The sequence below is a fragment of the Rhipicephalus microplus genome, chromosome 6, assembly GCF_043290135.1.
Source record: "Rhipicephalus microplus isolate Deutch F79 chromosome 6, USDA_Rmic, whole genome shotgun sequence".
NCBI classification, from domain to species: Eukaryota; Metazoa; Arthropoda; class Arachnida; order Ixodida; family Ixodidae; genus Rhipicephalus; species Rhipicephalus microplus.
Window position 1 is genome coordinate 79,468,362 of NC_134705.1, and position 18,948 is coordinate 79,487,309.

The 18,948-nt window shown below is 45.1% G+C and overlaps 1 long non-coding RNA gene across 1 annotated transcript; it reads right to left on the reverse strand.

The window, feature by feature from the left end:
• Window positions 1-226: 226 nt before the first annotated feature.
• On the reverse strand, window positions 227-17,602 carry LOC142764812 (uncharacterized). Its single transcript, XR_012883902.1, has 2 exons — window positions 17,382-17,602; window positions 227-726 (listed from the first exon to the last, which is right to left on the reverse strand). It is a non-coding gene; the product is annotated as an uncharacterized LOC142764812 (long non-coding RNA).
• Window positions 17,603-18,948: the final 1,346 nt, after the last annotated feature.

Genomic DNA, 18,948 nt, shown 5'->3' on the forward strand with positions numbered 1-18,948 from the left:
TTGGTTTAATTTAGGCTTACCAAATGTATTCGCGGCCTTCGTTCCATACCTAATGCTTTATAGCAGCGCATTAGCTTATAAATGTACAAAAAAACTATGGCAGAACTTCTGTGTGTCAGTTGAAGAACATTGGATTATGAGAAGTGCCGCAGTGCGTTCCAGTAGAAGTGCGCTTTATGATATTTAGCGCCATGACGTGGAACAATATCAAGAGTGAAAAAGCACATTCAACTCGAAACTTTTATTCGGCGACTTTGTGTGGTTCTTACCCGTGTTTTGTGGAAAAGAGTAGGAAGCTAGCCCATTTCGCTACTCGTTTAATCACAATGTCTGCTGCAAGTTGTCGCACATCCCCCTATCCCCATGTTGTTTCCAAATCTTAGCTTTTAAGACATGTGTGACAGTGTTCTGTTAAACGTAACACTGAATACCACAAAATTTTTGATAAGGTCAATGTTGAACAGGATCCACTGATACTTTTGTTTTCTTTTAGCTTATTTAGGACCTATAACTTACGCAGAAATACAAGCACAGAATATCCGGTGAATTTCCATCTAAAACACAACACTCGTGGGCAGAGCATACAGAAGGAATGCATCGTAAAAAAGGGAAGCAGGAAGGCGGAATTTTCACATTTGACGTCAAGAGCAGCACTGTGCAAGTGAATTCCAGGAGCCCGATATGCACGCCTTGGTACAGATCAGCGACCTCGGCTTCCTGGTCCTCCTGAAAGATATGACAATAACTTGAGTACCTAAATTCTGAACTGTTGAAAAAACCATGATTTAACATACTCAAATGCATACAGCTTTATCACTCTGGAACCTAACTGTGAAGCCTACACTTTAGCGTCTCGATTAGTTGGCAGGTATTTAGGGCACATGTAGTGGTGATCAGTACTGGCTTTTTCAAGCCTTCCCAAAATCAAGCACATTAAAAAAAACCGCTTTCAAATCTGGCATCCTTGGCATTGTTTTTAATGACGCCAAACTTAAACTAGAGATGAATCTTATTCAGAGTGTCCAGGATGGACCTATTTACAATGAGGAAACTGAAAAAGGTCATTAAGGCCGATATTCGTTCGCCTGATATTACTTGAAGGTGAAACTTATCTTCGGTTTTTTATCAATGAATTCCGGGTACCCTTACCCAAAACATTGTGAAAGCAGTGCCTTACGCAATTTTTAGTGCTTCCTCAATTGGAGGCTTTGCATGCTTTCTATATCTCATGCAATTTTACACTGCCCCCGTGATCTGCCCTGCTTTCACAAAGAAACAATGTCGAAAAAAAGTTTTTGATGTGGTCGCAATTACATTAAAAAGATGTTACAGATTTTTGCAATCTGTTACTTCCCGAGACACTGAAGTTTCGCAGTGATTCACAAACGTGAACGGAAACGTAGCCACTAATGTCTTTCGCCTTAACAAAACACTTTTGCAATTATTTCAAACAAAAACAAGTTCTTTACTTCTGCCGTATAGGATACTGAAAGGGGAAGCACATAAAAAGCTGTGACACCTTGAAAAAGCCGCGTGTCTAGGAGTAAAATGTAAAACACTCGATTATTTTCATTTCAGCTGGAGCAACATGACCTACTATGCTTCCTACAGTTCAACAAAGGACAACATGACTAAGAAAAACTTGTTTAAAAAAACTTGAGTACTTGATTTCAGCCCGCGTGGTGTTTTTCTTTTTCCATACGAAGATTGTGAGATAGATAATGAAATAAGTGGACGGGCAGGCAGGTCAACAAAGTACAGACTCGTGTGGCAGCTCTACATGCGTCGTCAGGGAATGGCGAAAATATGAATAAGAAACCTTGAGGCCAGTGTGACAGCAAAGAAGGCAGCAGTCGGTTGGTTCAAGACGAAACTTTTTATTTGTGCAAACTTTTGTGCGCAAGATGAAGTGGCGGTAGATGCAATACACGGTGTGCAGTATGCTCCTAGCGGTGAACAAAGCGTCGGTCGTCGGTAACGATTTCTGGCTAAATTTTTCGGAATTTCGGATGCGGTATTGAACATTCGATTGTTATCTGTGACCGCTCTAGTTCCAAAATAAATTCAAATCTCTGCGTACGTGTGTTATTGTATGTCAAACTATTCTAAAATAACGTGGAACGATCAAAAATCTTCAGGCATGCTTTGCTAAATGCGGTTGTTTACTTGTAAAGGAGCAGTTACATAGTACAAAAGGAAGCTCGCACGGTTGTATATAACTAAGAACCGATAAAATAAGTGTAGATTAACAGTTAGTAGGAACACAGACAGCACGAACTTAGCCTGGTGGTTCAAAGCTGCTTGTGAAGAAGTAAACTTATGAAGCAAAGTAGAGATTTTGTGGCATTGTACATGCACAAGCCGTGGGCCAATTTACCAGCATACGGGATTCTGTATGGCGTCTTAGATTTTGATATCGAAAATATAGACGGTATCGAGGTTGGTCGCCAAGGTGCCATGATGCGTAACATGCGTTGCAAAAGTGCGTAAATATGATGATGGCAGCTTGCTACCATAGTTACAATATAATTATATGCATGATAGTGAACAGAAAAAGAGGGCAACGAATTTCTACACGCAGATTGTTTATGGTTTACTGCTCGCTCTAATACAGCACTCGTTCGATTATTAGATATTCGGCTTTGTTCGGCCGCTCACACGCCGTCTTATATTAAGAAAGGGCAATACCTTGAAAGTGGTCCATTTGTTTGAAAACTGATTTTTCGAGACTTCATATTTCCATGCGTTGAGAGTAAACAAAGGTAGAGAGACAAGTATATACAGATTGTACACAGAGTACACAGAGTCATTCAGCCAAGGCGGCAGAGTTGCAACAACAGCATGAGCAATTATCTTCCAGTCGACGTCTCCGTCGCATCAATGAACATTTTTTATGTTCTCCCTGGCTTGTATGAATAGCCACCATTGCAGAAGGCGCCGTCTCGGCTCTTAGTAAAGCGTACGATCCTGCACAGAAACGTAGGGCTGAAAGCAGCAGACGTGTACAATATCAGTAAATGGCGCACACGATGACGACGTAGTGAGCACTATGGGGCTCTCCCTAAGTTGACCTTGGTCACTTGGTACAAGACTTTGTAAGGACCGTTGTATTGAGCGACGAACTTCGACGAAAGTTCAATGTGATGGTAACGAGTCCAGAGCATGACCAACAATCCCGGGGAGTTGAAGACAGCTTGATGATATATGGTGTTTTTTAACGCAAGGGCCATTTGATGGCCAAAGAGCGCCAGTTCATGGGATAAGGAATGTGGACAATGATTGTGATTGGCGGCTGTATAAGGGCCATAAACTTCCACGTGGTAAGGCGGGTAAAAACATACAAGTAATAAAATCATGACCATGCCGTGAAAGGTGTGTGTGGTGCGAATAGATGACAAAAGTTGGTGATAATGAAAACGATAGTGGACATATATGGCATTAGCACAAGTGTCTCACACGTTCGTACCCTTGCGTCCAAGGGCCGTGAGGCAAGTGCTTTGTTGTGTAGCCACCGCAGCGAAAACCTCTCTGCAGAGGTCGTGCTACGGAATGCCTGGGTATATGATATGAAAATTATGAATTTCTTTTAAAAACGCTAACAATGACTTATAACTAAAAAGCGGTTCCCTACCAACGAACATTGCAGGGTGTAAAGGTATATGTTGTCGGTAGGGTAACAGAAAATGCTGTTTTCTTAGATAATCTAAGTGTTTGCACTGAATTAACATGTGAAGGACTGTTAATGCTTCACCACATCTGTCACACAATGGTGGATCGCCACCGGACAAAAGATATGTGTGTGTCGTGTATGTGTGTCCTATACTGAGTCTCGTAAGTATTACCTTGGTATGACGCGATTTTGATACTGGCAGCCAATGACCAAAGTGTGGCTTCATAATGTGTAGCTTGTTTTGTGTGTGTGTATCCCACTTGCTCTCCCAGTATACCCTGAGGTTTCTTTTGAGAGACGGCTTAAGATCAAGGGCCGGGATTTATATGGGTGTAGGGGCAGTGCTTTTGTGGACGGATGCAGCGAGCTGATCCGCCCTCACGTTGCCTTGAATCTCTCGGTGCCCTGGCACCCATCACACTACAACATGTTCGTTGAGTGTGTAGAGTGTGCATAAAATAGAGCAAGGTGAGACGAGGACCGGGTTTTTTGTTTGTTAAGACTGTGCAGAGCCGTTACCACACTGAGGGAGTCTGCATAAATTACTGCTTTTTGTATTTGTAATTTTTTGATGTGTTTAGCTGCCACAAGTATCGCGTAAGCTTCCGCTGTGAAGATATTTGTGCCTGGATGTAGAGGGCCAGCATTCGAAAAGGATGGGCCGATAGCAGCGTAGGACACAGAGGAGTTGGACTTGGAGGCATCTGTAAAGAACTCAGGACGTGCGTAGTTGTGTTGAAGTTCTAGGAAGTATATTCAGATATGGGCAATAGGCGCATGTTTTGTAACTTCTAGAAAGGACACATCGCAGTCTATAGTCTGCCATTGCCACGGTGGCGGATATGCTACAGGAGCCATTAAACTGTGTTCATGTGAGACTCCAGTTTCCTCAGCTACACTTTTCAGGCGAACTGAGAAGGGCTGCCTCATTGACGGCCTGTTGTGAAACAGAATTGAGCTCGACAAATCATTATTAGTAGAGTATGAGGGGTGCTTCTTATCTGCTTTCACCTTAAGGAAATAAACAAAGGACATGTAAGTTCTCTGCAGATGAAGCGACCACTCATTTGACTCAACATAAAGGCTTTTACGGGGCTGGTGCGAAAAGAACCCGTAGAAAGGCGGATGCCCAAATGGTGCACGGGGTCCAGCATCTTCAAAGCACTTCGAGTTGCAGACTGATAAACAACAGCCCCATAATCTAAGCGGGTGCGAATGAGGCTTCGATACAGATTCGTGAGGCATTGCCTATCGCTACCCCAAGTAGTACGTGAGAACACTTTTATAACATTCAAGGCTTTTAAACATTTTGTTTTTAAATATTTGATGTGCGGTACGAAGGTCAACTTCTTGTCCAAGATTAAGCCTAAGAACTTATGCTCGGCTTTGACAAACAGACGTTGCCCATTCAAACGAATGTCAGGTTCGGAGTGCACGCCTCTCTTTCGAGAGAACAAGACACACGTGCTTTTTTGTGGGTTAAGTCGAAATCCGTTTTCTTCTGCCCATTTGGAGACCTTATTTAAACCCAGCTCAACCTGCCGCTCACACATTGCCAAGTTGCATGACTGGAAGCCAAGCTGAACGTCGTCGACATATGTACAATAGAACATATTGCGGGGAATGGACAAGTGCAAGGGATTCATTTTGATAATAAAAAGTGTGCAACTAAGTACACCACCTTGTGGCACGCCTGTTTCCTGGACAAGTGTTTGTGAGACAACACTGCCCGCACGGACATGGAATGTCCGGTTTGACAGGTGGTAACTTTCGATTATGTGAAACATTCTTCCGCGCACACCAAGGTGGGACAGGTCTCTTAGAATTCCAAAACGCCATGTTGTATCATAAGCCTTTTCAATATCGAGGAACACAGAGAGATAATATTGTTTATGGACGAAGGCGTCTCTGATCTGTGCCTCGATACGAACAAGGTGGTCTGTGGTGGATCTACTTTCTCGAAACCCGCATTGAAATGGGTCGAGCAAATTGTTTGTTTCAAGGATATGTACAAGTCGCCAGTTTATCATTTTTTCGAAGACTTTCCACAAGCAGCTTGTAAGTGCAATAGGCCTATAACTTGAAGCTAAAGAAGAGTCCTTGCCCTCTTTCAAAATGGGAATAATAATAGCCTCTTTCCAGGAGGTAGGGATAGTGCCAGAAAACCAGATAGCATTGTAAAAACAAAGTAAGGTTTTTCGTGTTTCTGCTGGTAGATTTTTTAACATTTTATACACCACACGGTCAGTACCTGGGGCAGAAGTACTGCAGGAGTCTAGAGATGTTCGGGGCTCAGCTAGACTGAAAGCTTGGTTATATGCCTCGTATCTAGTGGATTTGTGATCGAGTTTCTGCTTTTCTATTCTTGTTCTGTATTTTTGGAAAATGTCAGTATAGTGAGACGAGCTGGATACCCGTTCAAAGTGTGCACCGAGGAAGTTTGCCTGATCGTCCAAGGTACCACCCTGAGTGTTTACGAAAGGAAGTGTGTGTACTTGTTTTCCTGCTATCCTACCGACCATGTTCCAGACTTTGGCCTCTTGTGTATATGAATTTATTGCTGATAAAAAATTGTGCCAACTTTCTCTTCTGGCCTGCCGACGCGTTCTCCTTCCTTGAGACTTTATTTTCTTGAAGGTGTCAAGATTTTCGGCTGTTGGTGAGTTACGAAGCAATCTCCATGCCCTTTTCTGTTCCTTTCGCGCATTACGACACTCAGTGTTCCACCACGGGACGTGTCGTTTGCCGGGCAGTCCAGATGTTTGTGGAATGCACTTGGCTGCTTCGTCAGTAAGAAAAGCCGTGAAGTACTGCACAGCTTCATCTATGCCTAATCCACATCTGACAGTTCAATTTAAGTGAGTAAGCTTTTGAAACTGTTCCCAGTCGGCTTTGTTTACCAGCCATTTGGGAACATGAGGAGGACATTCATATAATATTGGTGTACTCAAAGCTAAAGAAAAATGGTCACTTCCGTATGGATTATTTATGACTTTCCACTGAAGTAATGGTACAAGTGAAGGAGATGCAATACTGAGGTCTATGGAAGAGTAAGTTTTGTTGGCAAGGTTATAGTATGTTGCCTCTTTCCTATTCAACAGACAAGCACCTGATGAAATGAGGAATTGTTTAATGAGACGACCTCGTGCATCACAGCGAGAGTCACCCCACAGGCCATTATGTGCGTTCAGGTCCCCAAGGACCAGATAAGGTTCAGGTAGTTCGTCTATTAAAGACTGGAATTGAAGTTTTTCAAGACGGTGGTGCGGAGGTATGTACAAAGAGCAGACAGTGACAAGTTTGTTTAGAATAACTGCTCGTACAGCCACCGCCTCGAGGGAAGTTTTAAGGGGTAATTGGGTGCATGCTATACCTTGACTAACTATAACCGCTACACCACCGGATGGCGGCATGGCATCATCTCTATCCTTTCAGAAGATTACATGGTTACGTAAAAGGTTTGTGTTTGTTCGTTTTAGGTGTGTCTCTTGTACACACAACACTCTTGGATTGTATTCATGGAGGAGTTCTTGTAAGTCATCGAGGTTTCGAAGAAGGCCTCGGATGTTCCACTGTAATATTTCTATCTGCATATTTAAACAAGAGGGATGCTGCTGTGTGTACGAAGAGTATCCTGTGTTGGAGTGAGCTCGTTAATTCAGGTGGCAGGACGGTCGTCCGGCCCCGTTAGTGGTTTTTTGTTTTTCTTGGCGCGCTCCAAGGAGGCGCGCCACTCTTTCGGTACCATGGGTACCGTTGTATCCATTGCCTCCTCAGAGGCACTGGATGCCCGCACATGCGAGCTGGTGGTTTAGATTTTAGGCCTCGCCTGGTGAGGTGAGGCCTTGAGACCAGATGACCCTGGAGTCTCCGGCCTCAATTTGCTTGGAGGCGGAGTAGACTGAACTACTGCCGCCTTGGGGGCAGGCGCCACAGCCGACGGCTCGCTCTGCGTTGGCCGAACTGGTGGCGAGGGCTGGTGCGGCGTTGCCCCCTGACGCGCCGCATCAGCATATGTTGTGCCGTAAAATGGCGACACTCTTCGTTTTGCTTCTTTGAATGGGATATTTTCTTTGACTTTAAGAGTGATTATTTCTTTTTCTTTTTTCCAAAATGAGCAAGACCGTGAGTATGCGGCATGATTTCCGCCACAGTTCACACAGTGTGATGGCTCTTCGCAATTGTCAGAATTGTGGCCTGACACTCCACATTGTGCACAACTTTGGTGACCACGACAGCTTTGTAAGCCGTGTCCATACTTCTGGCATTTAAAACAATGACGTGGGTTAGGTATGTATGGTCCGATCGACGTCTTCGTGTACCCTGTTTGAATACTTTCTGGCAGATTACTGGAAGCGAACGTGAGTATTAGGTGTTTCGTTGGTGTTACCTTGTCTCTTCTAATGATGAGCCTTTGTACATTGGTCACATTCTGACTTTTCCACCCCTCCAGAAGTTCCTCTTCAGTCTAGCCGAGCAAATCAGCATCAGATACTACTCCACGGGTTGTGTTCATAGATCTGTGTGGCGTTACAGTTATGGGAGTGTCACCAAAAGTTGAAAGGTTCTGTAGCTTTTCAATCTGTTCTTTTTCTCGAACTTCAAGGAGGAGGTCTCCGCTGGCCATTTTGGTAACTCTGTACCCGGCTCCGAGAGTTTCTGTGAGACATCTGGCTACTACAAAGGGGGTACAGTCCTGGCTTGCTTGCTGGTTATCTCACTATGTATAACATGAAAATTGGGGAAGTTTTCACTTGATCTGTTAAAAAAGCCCGCGCTTCAAGGCGGTACGATCACTTAATAAAGGAAATGCTCTATGCATGCCAGTTTAATTTTCTTCAGAAGCGTTGGCGGCCACCCACCACGGAGCCCAACGAGGGGACGCTACAAGTTTGCGGATGCTAAAACCTGCAGACGCCAGCCGTACAACGCTACTATAACCCAATGCGCCTAGACCAAGGTAGGCAATTTGCACAGGGTTAACCCTAGCCGCCAGGAAGTTTGGAAGTAAACGGAAGAGAGTAGAAGACAGGACAGATAAATAGTAAGAGATAAAAACGAAGATGTAGGGAGAGAAAGATAAGAAAAGGCGACTGCCGATTTTCCCTGGGTGGGTCAGCCCAGGGGTGCCGTCTACTTGAAGCCGGGGCCAAAGGGGTGTGTTGCCTCTGCCGGGGGGCCTTAAAGGTCCAATCACCCAGCGTCGGCTCAACCCCCAGGATCCCCTTTTCCCCGGACACGGCAATGTCACGCACGGCTAGGCGTGGGAGGGAGTAGAAACTCCCCCATTAGTTGGAGACAGCTTGTTGACGGCTCTCGTAGCGGTCCTTTTGAAAGAACTGCGAGGCAGAAATGTGATCTCAGGCAATCTGTCGGGCCTCTCGAGCTGCTTATCAAGCGTGCTCGGTGGAAGTGTGCGTATCTGACGGCAGAAGACTCTGAAAAGACTAAGTGGGGTGATGGCCGTACAATAGATAGGAGGGGGGGCAGTGGTGTCTTGGGCAAACGTCACGTAAGGCAAAACGGCATCCTAACCACGGTGATCTGCGGAGACATACATAGGTATAATTGTTGTAAGTGTGCGGATGAGGCGCTCAGTGAGTTCATTTGTTTTCATGTGGTAGGCAGTGGTGCGTTTATGACGTGTAGAACACAACAGTGAACATTGCCGTTCACAACATTGGGGAGAAACTAGCGACATCAGTCAGTCAGCAGTTGAAGCGGCGCTCCATGGTGGAAAATGTCGTTGTGAAAGAGAAAATCCTCGACATTGGTTGCACAGCTTGTTGGTAGCACTCGCGTTATGGCAGAGCGTGTGGCGCAGTCTATATGTAGACAGAGACGTTAGGAATGGTGCAATGATATCAAGGGTGACGCAGTAGGACGGGTCTGTTGGAATGTCGATAGGCTGAAGGGAGCCTGGTGGCGCAAAGAAATTTTGCTTGCAGTGCTTGCAGGACTCGCAAGATGAAACGTATCGGCGCACAAAGCGGTTAAGGATTGAGAAGACGAATCGACGCGATACGTGGTCATACGTGAGGGCTGCTTGAAGATGTCCAGTGGTTGGGGCGTCTTGAAGTAGTTCGAACAAGGTGAAACGGAGCGTTTTAGGAACTACCAGAAGAAGCTCTGGACATTCATTGCTTCTGTTGCACCAGTAGAACATTCCGTCAAAGAGCACGAAGAGGTGGAGAGAAAGATCCCAGAGGTAATAAGGTAGATGTCCATGAAATCAGAAATGGCGAAGACGCAGGCATCGTACCCGTGCTCTGACAGGTCAGAGGGTTTACAGGAGAGGGGGGGGACGAGATAGATAGTCGGCATCCTGGTGCACTCGGCCAGACTCACAAGCCACACTGAACCTATGTTCCTGTAGCTTCAAAGCCCAAAGATTAAGGCGTCTAGTAGAATCTTTGAGGAAGAACAACGAGCATAGGGCGTGGTGATCCGTTATTACCGACAAAGGGCGGCCGAACAAGGCTGGGATGCTATGCAGGATGGTCTGAGCTTCTCGGGCCGATGAGATTGCTCCGAGATCGCTCAGCGGCGGCCATGACATGAATACAGTGCGGAGCGCGTGATAAAGGCACTGAAAAAAATGGCTACAAGAACGCGCGTGGCGTTGGAAACGCATGTGGGACACTAGCGACGGTTATCAAAGAAACACCACCTGCGAACATGTCAGCACCGCCACTCAGTAAACATTTTAACAGTGGCAGTTACGTCCGCATTATTGTGCTATTTTCTTGCCCACTTAACAAATGCCTCCCACAGGCGTGTTTGTATGTATATGCCCTCTTTTGCACAGGTTCTTTTGTTCCACCTGCAGCGTAAAAATTTCCACTCTCTAAGGCAGCAAGGGTGCACACACAGCATTCTCATGCTGCTTGTTCGGCTTCTATCAAATATAGAAAATAAACATAAAAACAGGTTCGCACCAGTGGCGTTCGAATCAGGGTATAAGTAACGCGGCTGTGTTTGTATACGTCGTGAGCGCGGTGAAAGTCAATGCGTGGCATCGTAGCCACGTGATGATTTGACTTTTACTTTTGCGTACGTGCGCGCATAGTCTGCGCAATAAAGCTGATAGATTACTTGTGGCGCTCGGCGTGAGTACTGCTTCTCAGCACGAGCAAACGTGGTGGGCGCATCTGATATGAGCCGCAGGCGTCTGTCAATCAAATTAATTGACGCGTGAACTCGGATACAAACTCGTTGATTTCGAGAAGGCCCGAATTAAACTCGTGACTGTGATGGTGCTGGTGTGACTGTCAAGCATTTGATGCAGTGAACGCCAAGTTGAAGCTTCATTGTGTGTAAAATATTTTGGCGAGCTTACACTACTTGTCTAAGACTGGGGCTATGAAGGAGCTTGTGATGACCTATAGCTTTTTACACCTTCTTAAGTTGGTCGTCGACTCATGTGCGTGATCGACTTCTAATATGTGGGGTTTAACGTCCCAAAACCACTATATGCGATCGACTTCTAAGTGAAGACCGCAGCAGCCCTGTCTTAAATTTGAGTGTACTAACTGACTGAGGCTTAACAACCATTACACTGCCATGTCTTGTCTTCATAGATAAGGCCTCAATTAACAGCCAATTGTCTTGGACACAATTAGATATACCATAATCATTATGGAGCTAATAGACGTAATCATGATTTGCAGGATACTAATTGTGATCATATCAGTAAGGGCTTATTGTCATGGATTTATTAAGCGTACTCATGATTAACGTCGCATGAATTAGCATAGTTTAGTTAGCTCGCCAACTAGAATGCTTTAGTTAGCCTGGTTCTAGCGTCACATGGCTTCACCAGCATGGTCTTCTTAGAATGTGGCGTAATCACTTCGGCCTTACCATTACTTGGCGTAATTAGCTAGGCACAGCATGTTCTAGCCTCACTATCCAATTAGCCTAGCCAAACAGCTAATTCACCGGCCGCACATGCTCGGTTGCTAGTGGCCGATGACAACAAAGACGACGCGTACTGGCCGAGCTGCGCGCTAGAGTGTACAGGCTGACCTTGATGATTAACGCGTGCCCTCGGGTCAAGCTGCGATCGCGATGTTGTAGGACGCTCGGCTAGTACTGATCTCAGAGGCCACCAAGCTGATTATTGAAAAAAAACTTTAGTGCAGGCATTGAAACATCCAAATTAAGTCTACACGCCCCGTGCCTCTAAAAATATTATCATAAACGTTTTTAACACATTTATTGCATAGGTGCATTTCTGCTCTCAGTGAAACAACAAACCAATCAAAGAACATACATTTGGTTTGAAAACACTACCGAGCTTAGTCGACCGTCCTTGACGTGATGACTGTTTTCATCGCAACCAATGAAACGCAGCGCGCTAATGGGTGGATTTGACTTTTTGGTACTGTTGGCTTGTTCATAAGGGGGTGTCACCAGAGCTCGGGAATATCCGGAGTTTCGCAAAACTCCGCCGATCCTGCATAGCACCACTCGTCGAAACTTTCCCACTGACCATAAAAGAATGATGCACTCGCGCTCATTGATAGAAAAGTTTCACTCGCATGGGGAGAAGAGGCGACTTGCGAAGGCAATTACAAGATTTCGACCTTGTTGCCGCTGGGCGAGGACTGCGCCGTTAGTGTACCCACTGGTGTAAGTGCGAATTTCAGAGGGTGCTGAGGGATCAAAGTGATCCAAGATAGGCGGGGAAGTGAGCTACGCGGTATATTGCGAAACACATTGGCTTTCTGAGGGCCCCTGGAAAACAGCGTCACCCTATTCAGTTGCTGTGCAAAGCGATGGGCAAAGGCGGCGAAAGTGTGGATAAAACAACGAAAAGAGGAACACAGGCCGACAAAGCTCCGTACATCGCTCGAAGATCGTGGTGTAAGAAGAACTTTGACTACCGGAATTTCGTCGTGATCTGGTTACACGGCTTAAGAACTGACAAGGTGGCCACGTCCAGTGACCGTTCAGCGGCCGAAACAGATTTTGGAGGAGTTGAGCTCTAGGCCTTCATTTCTGAAAACTTTCAAAACAGCCGACATACGGCTGAGGTGACCTTCGAATCTCGGAGAAAAAGTAAGTGTATGACCGTAACACTATTGAACCTATTTCTAGTTTCTCGATGAGATAGTTATAGGGTGTTTAGAAAAAAATTTTGTCAGACATGAAAAACATTTGAACATAACAATTTTTTGTTAGACATACATTAACGGTAATGACAAAACAGACTTCACTTACATTATCATAAATATGAGATGACGCAGAAGGTACATGTACAACATATATCTCACACGATCACTGCCACACAAAAAACTTGTCCCTAAAAGACCGGTACATATAAGCATATTGCCTGGTAAGAGAGAGAGGGAAAGACATGTTCATTTAGATAAATGCAGGGAGGTCAGCCTGAGCGATAGCTTGCTCTTGCCTGCTACTCTACACTGGATAGGAGAAAGCAGAGAAGAAAAACTAATTGATGGCGATGGTAACATAGAGAGGTGAGTATATAGAATTCTTTCGAGCTGAGAAAAGTGTTATAGCCGCACATATAGTGCAGTTGTTTCCAAAAAGGTTATAACCGCTCTTGTCACCATAGTCGCACTGTTGGTGGCTGGCGAATGGCCCAAAATGGTCTCATCAGTCAATGACCTACTGCGATATAGTTCAGTAGAAGAAATCAGTGTTTGTCGTTCACGTGCATATGCTGAGTAGTCACAAAATATGTGCTCAAGTGTTTCTGGCACATCACAAAGTTCACCGTTAGAACCGGTGTCACTGCGACCGATGATATGTGCTTAACGTCTGGTGTACGCCACACTAAGACGAACGCGGTGGATCGTACTTGCAATGTGCCGCTACAATTCAGAGAGCATGCAGGACTTCATTTCCGGGTCCCATTTGTGAAGTCGCCGGTGTCGTCGTTCCAGTTTTGTCCAGTGCTGAAGTGTGTTGATTTATTGATAGATATGTGGGGTTTAAAGTCCCGAAACCACCATATGATTATGGGAGATGCTGTAGTGGAGGGCTCTGGAAATCAAGTCGTTAAGCATCGTCAGGCTCGATCAGCGGCTGCGCAGCTGATCGAGCCTGATGATGCTAGGCGACTCAATGGGAAGGACCACACTAGTAGTCTGGTAGCCGTGTGCGTAACCTAATACCTTGGAGAATCTCTTCAGGGGCCAGTTCACATTCCTAAAGAGAGCTTCTGTAGGCCCAAAGAGCCAACCAGAAACCTTGTTTAGCTTCAGTAGCATTCTTCAAAAGTCGCTTCACCACCTGTACTCCCTTTTCAGATAGTCCATTAGAACACGGAAACCCTGGACTCGATGCAATGTGCCTAAATTGCGCGCAAACGAAGCAAATTCACGGCTCGAAAATTGAAGACCATTGTCTGATGGCACCTTCATAGGTATTCCATAGCGCGAAAATATTTCACTTGTCGGCTCAACGACAATCCTTGCAGTTGTGTCGCGGAGACATTCGACATCCGGGAAGTTTGATAACGCATCGTAGACACACAAGTAGGACTTTCCACCAAAGCAAAATATGTGTATGCCTACGCGATATCACGGCTAGTGAGGCATGGGGCGCATCATAAATGGTTCTTTTGGCTGGCTGTATGCGTATTTTTTGCATGTGCATCTCTCGGCGAATATCTTGATTTGCGAGTCCATACCAGCCAGAACACAAGGCAACGAGCCCCAGCTCTATATTTGGTGACTCCTAGGTGTCCTTCGTGGATCCTATGCAAAGTCTTGTGCTTCATGAAAGAAAGCTCGGGTAGGAAAGGATTTAACGGGCCCCCTATTGGTTCACCCGTTGTCAACTTTTGCAGCACTACCTTCAAGTAGTCGTCTTTTACAGGTTCCTCGGCAAAGCGATTCAATGTATTCTCGTTGATAAATGAGAATACCGTACTTACGGCTTGTACTTCTGCGTCCTTCGTTGTGACGTCACCACTACTTTCACTCCTGGGTGCCCTCGACAGCATATCCGCGAGCATAAGCTGCGTCTCTGGAACGAAATGCAGGTCAATGCTATAGATTTGCAATCGCATAAAAAAACGTCGCAGCCTGGGTGTCATGTGTTCGATGGCTTTCTTTGATATCGCAACCAGAGGGTGGTGGTCTGTTTCAACGATGACCGTTCGGCCATAGACAAAATGGTGAAACTTTTCGCATCCACAAACACTAAAAAGGGTTTCTTTTTCCATCGGTGAACAGCAAACTTCCGCCTCGGACAATGTTCTAGACCCGTATGCAACGGGCTTTCACGCGCCGTTGTGGTTTTGTAACAGTGCGGCACCTACGCCACGGGAAGCGTCACATGAAAGCTTTGTTTTTCTTGCTGAATCTAACACCGTGAGCAATGGTTGGTTACTCAAGCTGTGGCATACTTGACGCCATTCTTGTGCGAGGCACGCGCGGCACGTTTTTTCGTACGCTGGGCATTTGCGCGGTGTGTGCGTCCGGCCACACTTTCGACAATTGCGACATCTCTGTTGCCTAGCTCGCGAACCGCTACGTGTTTTTTGCATGGCTTCTACTGGATTTTTCTCTCGTTTCCAGATTTCTTAGTTTGCTGCAGTTATCTCAGCTGCCTTGCACACTTCTGCGTTTCGCAACGTTAACTTGTTGTCGGCCATAAGCTTCTCTCGAGATTGAGCGCCCTTTGTACCAAAAACAATTTGGTCTGTTATACATGACTCTACTTGCTGTCCAAAGTTGCATGTTGCTGCATTTGTCTTCAGGTCTCGTAAAAAATGTTCAAAGTGCTCACCTGGCTTTTGCTTTCGTGTGCGGAAGAAATAGCGCTGATTTATCTCATTCACTTGTGAAGTGCAGAAGGCGTCGAACTTCTTGATTACTACGCCATAGTAATCCTTGGCATGGCCTTCAGTAAAGCTACATATGTTGTACACCTCGATGACTTCTTCTCCAGCGATGCTCAATAGAAACGCAGTTTTCGTCGATGTCCTTTGTTTCTCCCGAGGCTCTGTGGCTGTGAAAAACAGCTCGAAACGTTGCTTGAATAGGCCCCAGCGCTTGCCTATATCGCCGTCGAACCAGAGCGGCTCCGGAGGTTTTACGAATGCCGTGCTGGCGTTTGTCGGATGGGTGGCTGGAAGCATTGCTTAGATGCTTATGATAGCATGTATGGAACCAGGAATCAGCGTGACAGCAGGTTCGTCTATCAGGCAGCCAGTGCTGCTCACATTATTCAGTCAGTCACATTTATAACATGCACCGGGCAATGCCCCTTATATGAACGAGCGATAGAACACTCGTGCGACTCCCCATCAGCTTATCATGCGTGGCGCACGAGTATGGCGCGATGTGTTATAGACAGTACTATTCTTTCTATTACTTTCCTGACGCAGCTGGCTAAGGCGATCGGTCTGTCGGAGGAAAGTGCATAAGGACACTTCCCCGAGCAATAATACGACTGTATTTCCAATTAGCTTAGAGTTCTCCTGACTCCCACGAGATGTTATAATAAGACAACAGGGTATGTCGGGCTTCTGTACCAAGATGGCGGAGTGCAGCATACGTGATTACATCAGGTGCTCGTGCCTGGTGAACTAGAGGCACATATACTTCATGAAGCATGGCGAAGTATAGGATGAAAAAAAAAAGCGTCCACGTGAGTTACGGAATCAATGTCCCAGGTCTCGACCCACTGGGGAGCGCTGGTATGAGATCAAGCTGGAGACACAAATTGAGCTTAGCGAGAAATACCTATCACTCAAAATAAGGCTGTATGGCTCCAAAACAGGTTTCAAGCTATAAGCCTAGTGAATTTCAGGCGTATTGAATGCCCCCTTGGTACATAGACATTTGGCTAAAAACTTTGGTCACCTGTTTTCTCAAAGCGTGATTTTTAACAATGATTAATTGATTGATATGTGGGGTTTAACGTCCCAAAACCACCATATGATTATGAGAGACGCCGTAGTGAAGGGCTCCGGAAGTTTCGACCACCTGGTATTCTTTAACGTGCACCCAAATCTCAGGACACGGGCCTACAACATTTCCGCCTCCATCAGAAGTGCAGCCGCCGCAGCCGGGATTTGAACTCGCGACCTGCGGGTAAGAGGCCGAGTGCCTTAGCCACTGGACCATCACGGCGCGGCGTCATTTTTAACACCCTACGATTAGGCAAACAATAATAGCTTTCCTTGTCAAGAACAATTTGACGCAAGTTTTTGTGGTGTATTTTATAGGTGGAACTGCACATTCCAGCACAAAAATGAAAACAAACTAACAATTTTTACTATAGCCACCTGTGTAGACAACAGACCGCCCGAGTATCCACTTTTCCGGATGTTTTATGACAGTACACCCGAGGTTAGAGATATGGTTGTTGTGGAAGTTACATACAAATGGCTTTGTCCTGACTTCGTATCTTCCTGGTTAAGTTTGAGCAACTAACACCAACAGTTTTTTAGTAATGGCTGTGAGCGCAACGTGTATATTATGGCAACATTTGAACTTTAAAGTGTCTTATAATTTTAGATATTTCAATATCGTAAATATAAAAATTTCCTGAGCCTTCTGAAACAATACCACACTTATAACTTGTCAAGTAAAACTGCGGAAGTCTTTCTCGAAGGTGGTGGCGTATCGTAATTGACGCAAGAGTGTAAGCGATCAGTAATATCGACCCATAATTTTGAGAATGAAAGGTGAGGTGCATTAAGAAGATACGAAAGTGCTTTGCTTACGGTATGGAGGATATATGGGTGGTCTAGTCCCGTATGTACTGCGAGTAGTTGCACTCATAAAGTTTTTCAGTGGTAACTGACATTCACGCTTTCTGCGACCACGGTGCATAGGTACAAGAGCTAAGGTCCGACGTTCATGCATGAATAATAGCAATGTAAAAAATGCAACTAAAAGTATTCGAAGGGTCCAGAAAGAAGTACTCATAATAAATTGATGTAGGGAGTGGTGTAGCCGTACTTTAAGCCATAAGTCCATGTTTTATATGAGGTATACAGCCCCGCAAGTGGAAAAAAAATAAGCTTTTTTGTTTTGCACACTTCTGTTTCAGAATTTTATTGCGCTCGGTGTGCTTTTTGTATTTCGTACGGTAAAGAACAAACGCTTTTGTCTTAACATCAAGCACCTGTGCTGTTTTGTATGAGGTGACTCAGGCCTGCGTTAAGTGAGCGTGCGATTGTTAGGCAGTCTCTTTGAATTCGTGTGACTGCAGCAACACAAAAGTTACGTTTTAATACTTGCACAAATGCTGGTCTTGTACATATTTAGGATATTACGACCTAAATTGAATTGTACGTAAATATACTCTTACAATGGCATGACAACAACCGAGATCGATGATACGGTCAAAGTCTTTCGTTACGGCGCGAAAACGATTTTTTTAGTACGTCTCGGGAATATCTTTTTTTGCCAGTTTGAGAAGTACTCAAGCACGCTTTGTAGCACACCAAAATTTGCACAATTGAATCACCTTTCTCGAAAATACACGTTGTAAAGCAGAAAATTGATTTTCGAAACAATGAAAATGTCAAGTGTGTATATTTTCGTTTTCCAGCTGGTAAACAGTAAACTAAAGATCAGTATGTGTGCGAAAAAATTCAAAAAGAATAAATCTAGAAAAATATATTTGAAGAAAATTAATCGAGGAGCAGCGAAAGAATTATTATGTGCTGTACAAAATGTTTCTCTTCACATAGAGAAAGAAAACCTAGAACCAAGGTGCGGCTTCATAGCTCGCGCCTTGCGGTGAAGCATTGTCCGGTTTTTCCTTGAGACACATGGTGACTTTTACGCATTTCTCAGTAAACTTTAGTTTTCTTGCAATAAGAGCCTCCAGATATCGAATATAGATGAATGCACGTGATGTGAAAATCTCCTTATGAATCAGATAGATTTTTAATGAATTTCGCTATTTCGTCTAGCGTCATGTCTTTCTATGAGCTACCCGATTTCTTTTGCATTGGTATTTCTATATATTCGATCAAGCAAAGTATGCGTCCAAGAGCGCACACAGTTCTAAAACGTTTCGCGCAGCCCAGTAGTGTGGGTGCAGATGTGCTCCCGAGCCCTTCTTGTCATTAGAACAAGCTCTGCAGCCAGCGCCAGAAGACCGCGCCCCAGCGAATTGTGGACCTCGCACTTACCCAGAGTAGCTATAAGATTGTGCACAAAGATGAGCAGCTACGCACTTGCGGCGGAGGAGAGAACTTGAGGCCGTAATCAAGAACAACACATGCACGGATGTAGATGTCTCAGGCGGACGCAAAACATCGTTTCCACAAAACTTGA